Here is a 6,964-nt window from a genome sequence, read left to right on the forward strand (position 1 = left end):
CTTCCGTCCTTTGCTCTCTTGTTTCTTGTTCTGCCACCCTACTAATAATCTGCTTTTAGCAAAAGACCAATAAACACCTCTTTCATTGCCTATACAATGAATGACTTAATCTATAACCTTTCCCAAGAAGACTTATTCTTCTCAGTCCATAGGATATTGGAATGCCAAGAGAGCTGTGGAATTTGGGCAGTAAGAAGCTAGTTGAAGAGTGAGTGCTTTGGGCAAAAGTGCCTTCCCACACCTCTTACAAGCAGTGTCCTACTCTGCTCACTGCCAATCCAACATACTGTGTAATACAGTTCATTATGATGATCATTGAGCCTGGATTTTATGAAACAAGCCCAATTTCTAAATTTTGTCTCCCTGATCCCACAGAACATTCACATCTATCAGATTGTATATTACCATTGAAGGCATCAGAAAATGATTCCCACACATATGAGATCCCCAATATAGATCAAGATAAAATGAAACATAAGTTCTTAACAAATATAGATATTTTAGTATACTTTTCATATACTTTAACCTTGTTTAGAGAAATTTGTTACATTGAAGTTTTCTAATTTTCTAGAAAAATAGATGCATTTGTGTGTTTATAACCACTTATTTTACAAGAATGTTAAGTGTATAGGCCACAGAATCAAGGGGCTAAAGGTAGTACTATTTACGCAGCATCTACTATGTGCCAGGCACAGTGCTAGATACACTGCAGGATGCAAGGTTAATGATTTTGTGAGGCAGGTGTTGTTATCCCCATTAAAAGTTTGTGAAGACTCAGATAGGCTAAATAATTAGCTCAAGTTCTCTCCAATAATTAGAGGTAAGTAGGTTCTATGCTAGGTCATCCCAGTACCAAAGTCCATGCTGTTTCAAGCACACCAGACTCTTGTTTCTCAACACTGCCTCTGTTTTAGGTACTTTCTAGAAACAGAAGCTCTGGATTTCTTCCTTGATGAGCAGCAGGGTAATGACTTGAAAGGTTATGGCTTTAGAGGAACTAGATCAAGGTTCAGATCCTGACTCTTGTATTTATAAATGGTGTGAACTTGGGCAAATTAGTTAACTTCTTTGAATCTGTTTCCTCATCAGTTAAATAAAGATAACACCTACCTTTAAGTGTGGGGGTAGGAATTCAAGATCATGAATATATATTGCCTGGATATGGACACTGGCACTTATTAAGTTCTTCTTAATTACTTTCTCAGAGACTGTGGCTTCACCATTTTCAAACAAATCCATGGTTTCCTGGGGCCTTTCATATGCACCTGCTCTCAGTTGTTCAAAGGACTCTCATTCATAATACACCAAGTGTCTCACATTCACCCTCGCTGAGAATAAAGTTGCTACAGGGTTGGGACTAAATATCACAGTTAATTTTTTGTCTCAACCTTACTGAACACAGTTTAGATAATTTCCTCTTTGTAGACTACCTTCAAAGAAGTTCAGTGCAATATTACTTTCCCATGATGCAAGTAAATTAATAAAATACCTCATTGAGATGAAAACTGAAGAAAATTCATTTAAAAAACTGGCAATAGGGCTTCCCTGGTGGCGCAGTGGTTGAGAATCCGCCTGCCAATGCAGGGGATACAGGTTTGATCCCTGGTCCGGGAAGATCCCACATGCTGCGGAGCAACTAAGCCCGTGCGCCACAACTACTGAGCCTGTGCTCTGGAGCCCGTGAGCCACAACTACTGAAGCTCACACGCCTACAGCCCGTGCTCCACAACGAGAGAAGCCACCACAATAAAAAGCCCACGCACTGCAACGAAGACCCAACACAGCCAAAAATAAATAAATAAATTTATTTTTTTTTTAAAAACTGGCAATAAGAAAAAAAAACTGGCAACATTGTCCAGCTTGGTTCACAGGTAAATTTTACCAAACATTTATGGAAGAAATTATACTAATTCTCTATAATCTCGTCCAAGAGATAGAAGCAGAGGGAACACTTTCTAGCTCATTCTATGAGCCCAGCATTACCCTAATAATATAACCAGACAAAGACATTACAAAAAAAACTACCGACCAGTATGTCTCATGAACATAGATGCAAAGTCCTCAACAAATTATTAGCAAATTGAATCCAACAATGTATAGGAAGAATTATACACAACAACCAAGTCACGCAAGGCTAGTTCAACATTTGAAAAATCAATTAATATAATCCATCACATCAACAGGCTAAAGAAGAAAAATCATATAACCATATCAATAAATATAAAAAAAGCGTTTGATAAAATCCAACACCCATTCATGATAAAAACTCTCAACAAAGTAAAAACTAGAGGGGAACTTCCTCAACTTGATAGAAAACATCTATCCCAAAACCCAAAGCTAACATCATACTTTTTTTTTTCATTTTCATTGGAGTATAGTTAATTTACAATGTTGTGTTAACATCATACTTAATGGTGAGAAACTAAAAGCTTTCCCATTAAGATCAGGAACAAGGCAAGGCAAGGATGTCTCCTCACCTCTCAACACATCATATTGGCACATGATCAGTTAGACAAACCAGTAGAACAGCAATAGATCTATTTGAAAATGTAATAGTCTATTATAATATAGCAATAGATCTATTTGAAAATGGAAATGTAGTATGCATATGATAAAGGTAGTATCTCAGATATATTGGGGAGAGATAAACATTTTAAAAAGTAGAGTTGGGATAACTGAATGACTATATGAAAAAATAATCGGATCTAGTCCTTTCACCATATACTACAAAATATTCCCAATTGATCAAAGATAAAATAATAATGAAACCATAAAAGCACTGGGGTGGGGGAACTGGTAAATTCCTCTATAGCCTGGAAGTGGGGAAAACTTTGACTCAAAGTCCAGAACAAAAAAATCACTGACAAATTTGACTACATAAAAATTTTAAAAAGAAAATTTTGTATCACATAAAAGTTATAGAAAATGGTCAGGACATACGAGCCAACAGTTCACAGTAAAAGAAACACAAAGGCCCTTATATGGGAATTCCCTGGCGGTCCAGTGGATAGAACGCCTTGCTTTCACTGCTGCGGGTGCGGGTTCAATCCCTGGTTGGGAAACTAAGACCCTGCAGCCGAGTGGCACAGCCAAACAAAGAAAGAAACAAACAAAACAAAACAAAACAACCCACAAAAGCCTTTATATATATATGTGAAAATATGGGCAATCTCACTCACATTAAACGAGATACAAATTAAATCATACTGAGACTATTTTCTTTCCTATGAAATTGGTAGAAATCCAAGTATGATGATGTATTCTGTTTCTGAGGCTGTGAGGAAAGAAGCACTGTCATGCACCTCTGGTGGGAAGGCCAAATGGTATTTCTCTGTGGAGGAGAATTTGGCATTATCTAGGACATATATATGTATTCAGCGTTTAATCCAGCAATCCTACCTCTAGAGATCTATCCCAATAATACTATGGCAAAAACACAAAATTGTATATACACATGCCTTTTCAGTGCAACACTATCTTATTATAGCAAGACGAGAAACAACCCAATATCCATCAACTGGGGAATAGTTGAACAAACTACGGTACACTCACACAATGGAGTTTTATGGAGCTGTTAAAAGGAGTAAGGAAGATTTCTTCTATATACTCTGGCAGTGACCTCCAGGATATATTGCTAAGTTAAAAACAGCAAGGTGAAGAACAGTGTGTGTGGTATGCAGTTATTTCATCCAAGAAAAGGCAGGGTAATATGAATATAAATACATACACACACACAAATGTGCTTATATTTTTCTTAAAAAGGGAGGAAAGAAGGGAGGGAGTGAGAGAGGGACATATAGAGAAGATAGATAAACTGAAAACCAATAAAAATGTTTATCTTTAGGGGGTAGAGAGGCTAGAGATGGAAGCTAAGCTAGACCTCTCCAAATGTAGCAGCTTTCAGTTTCAACTTTAGAATTATGTAAGTATCGTTACATGCAGTCACACAATTAAAATTAAATCAAAATGAGGAAAAAAAGTAATCCCAGCAAAGAAGCAAAGTGAAACAAGCAAGGTGGTGATTGAGCCCCACACAGAGGGTTTATTTCTTATGCCTCTAAATGTGGTGATGTGACTCCACATCCCTGGTGGAGCGTATCCTAAGGAAAAAATGAGCAACACAGGAATCTGTGTATCTGTTTTCATATATATATATATTGCAAATAAATAATTATATTAATGTCATTGGGAATCAAAATTTTCAGTGTATGATAAAAGAGATACAAATATAAAATCAATGACAAAGTTAAACAAAAACCCTATCATCCTATGTTTGAAATAAATTGAAAAATCATTAACTCCTAATGTATTATTCTCTTTAAAAATATGTTTCATAGCTCCGTCCACTGAAAATGCCAGGAAATAATGACCAACCTTATTACCCAGATTTGGGTCTTGAAATACCATTCCTCACTAAAAGGAACCAGGTCTGGGGCAGGAAATGTGCAAGATGAGTCTTAGACATCGCGTTGTACCAGACAACAAGGAAGTTATCAAAGATTACTAGGACCAAAGACTACAAGAGAGCTAACTTAAAGGGGCTTTCTCTGTTAAATTTATAATTATATTTTTAAAAACCCTCATCAGTCACTTTGGAGGATAGGTAACCAACTCATTATTCTGAAAACTGGTAGGGAAAGAATCTATAATTACCTTACCTTTCTAAACTGTATCTTGGGGTAACCAATATATAGATGAGAAAAAGGTCTTCTTTATAGAAGTATTCTGCTAGTAAACATAGAATAAATGGTAGAATTAGATCATCATCATTTTGGAGCCCTAATGAAAATAAAGGATCTAGTAAATGATCATTAATGGCTGCTAAAACCAAGACGTGAAGGGCTGATAAGGGTACTTGATAATGGATAGATCAGGCTGGCAACACCTAAACCTCTGGATTGATCTTTTCATCACAAAGAAAGACCCAGACTTAGTATGCACCTCCTGATAAGGTTCAACAGGAGGTTCCCAGCATTATCAAAGAAGTATACATACCAAAAATATTGAGCCTTAATTTGATTAAGCTTCCAGATGTAAGGATTAGTTTACAGAAAATACAGGGGTTAAATGGCACAAAATGAATGCAATTAGCAAAATCCAGAGAGTGGGAAATTCTACAGTTTAAATGACCCTATTCTTTCAACCCATAAAAGGCAAGAGGAAAGAAGGTGTGGAAGACTATAGATTTAAAGAGTTGTATAGGGACTTCCTTGGTTGCACAGTGGTTAAGAATCCGCCTGCCAATGCAGGGGACATGGGTTCAATTCCTGGTCTGGGAAGATCCCACATGCCGTGAAGCAACTAAGCCCGTGCACGACAACTACTGAGCCTGCACTCTAGAGCCCCCGAGCTACAACTACTGAAGCCCACATGCCCTAGAGCCCGCAGCCCAGCCGCAACTACTGAGCCCACGCGTTCTAGGGCCCACGTGCCTCAACTACTGAGCCCATGTGCTGCAACTACTAAAGCCCGTGCGCCTAGAGCCTGTGCTGCACGGCAAGAGAAGCCACCGCAATGAGAAGCCTGCTCACCACAACAAAGAGTAGTCCCTGCTTGCCGCAACTAGAGAAAGCCCGCATGCAGTAACAAAGACCCAACGCAGCCAAAAAAAAACCAAAAAAAAAAAAAAAAATTTTTTTTTTAATTAAAAAAGAAGAGATGTATAAGTCACACCAACCAAGTACACTTGACCTTGAACAATGCAGGGGTTAAGGGCACCAACCCTCAGTGCAGTTGAAAATCCAGGTATAACTTATAACTGGCTCTCCATATATGTGGTTCCTCCACATCTGCAGTTCCACATCCCAGGACTCAACCAACTGCTTGTGTAGTACTGTAGTATTTACTATTGAAAAACATCCATGTATAAGTGGACCTGTGATGTTCAAACCTGTGTTGTTCAAGGGTCAACTGTACAGGTCCACTTATTCTGGATCCTGAATTGTAGGAAAACAATCAAGGAAATTTAAACATTGACTAGTTACTTAATGATATTAAGAAATTGTCATTTTAAGTATGATCATGATATTTTGGTTATGATAAAAACGGAGTCTTTATCTTTATATATACCTAAGTTTTAAATGGATGAAATAATCTAATTTTTTTGTGCTTTGCTTTAAAACAATGGAGATGGGCTTGGGCAGCTGGGGAAGGGTACAGACTGGCCTTGGGTTGATAATTGTTGAAGCTAGGTGACAGGTACATTGGAGTTCATTCATCAACAATCTCTACTTTTATATATTTGAAATTTCCCACAATAAAAAGTGAATAAATGAGTAAATACCTTGTATTAGCTGACAACTCCCAAAGTTGCTACCTCTAGCCCAGACCCTACTCCTGAAATTCAGACTCCTGTATTCAACTGCTGACTTGACATCTCTACTTGGATGACTAATATGCACCTAAAACTTAACATGTCCAAAACCAAGATCATTATCTTTCCTCTCAAACATTCCCCATCTAGTCTTCCCATTCTAGTTAATGGCAACTTCATCTTTCCAGTTGCTCAGGCCAAGACCTAAGAGTCCTCCTTGACTCCTCTTTCTCAAATCCAATCTTTAAGCAAATACTAAGGTAATTCCTACAAAACATATCCAGAAGTTTAACTGGGTATCCTGTTTTTTTTTTTAAATTATTTATTTATTTATTTATTTATTTATGGCTGTGTTGGGTCCTCGTTCCTGTGCGAGGGCTTTCTCTAATTGCGGCAAGTGGGGGCCACTCTTCATCGCGGTGCGCGGGCCTCTCACTATCGCGGCCTCTCTTGTTGCGGAGCACAAGCTCCAGACGCGCAGGCTCAGTAATTGTGGCTCATGGGCCCAGTTGCTCCGCGGCATGTGGGATCTTCCCAGACCAGGGCTCGAACCCGCGTCCCCTGCATTGGCAGGCAGACTCTCAACCACTGCGCCACCAGGGAAGCCCATCCTGTATTTTTATTTGCTATATCTGACAACCTCATTCCACT

This window comes from Balaenoptera acutorostrata, chromosome 10, assembly GCF_949987535.1.
Source record: "Balaenoptera acutorostrata chromosome 10, mBalAcu1.1, whole genome shotgun sequence".
Taxonomy (NCBI): Eukaryota; Metazoa; Chordata; class Mammalia; order Artiodactyla; family Balaenopteridae; genus Balaenoptera; species Balaenoptera acutorostrata.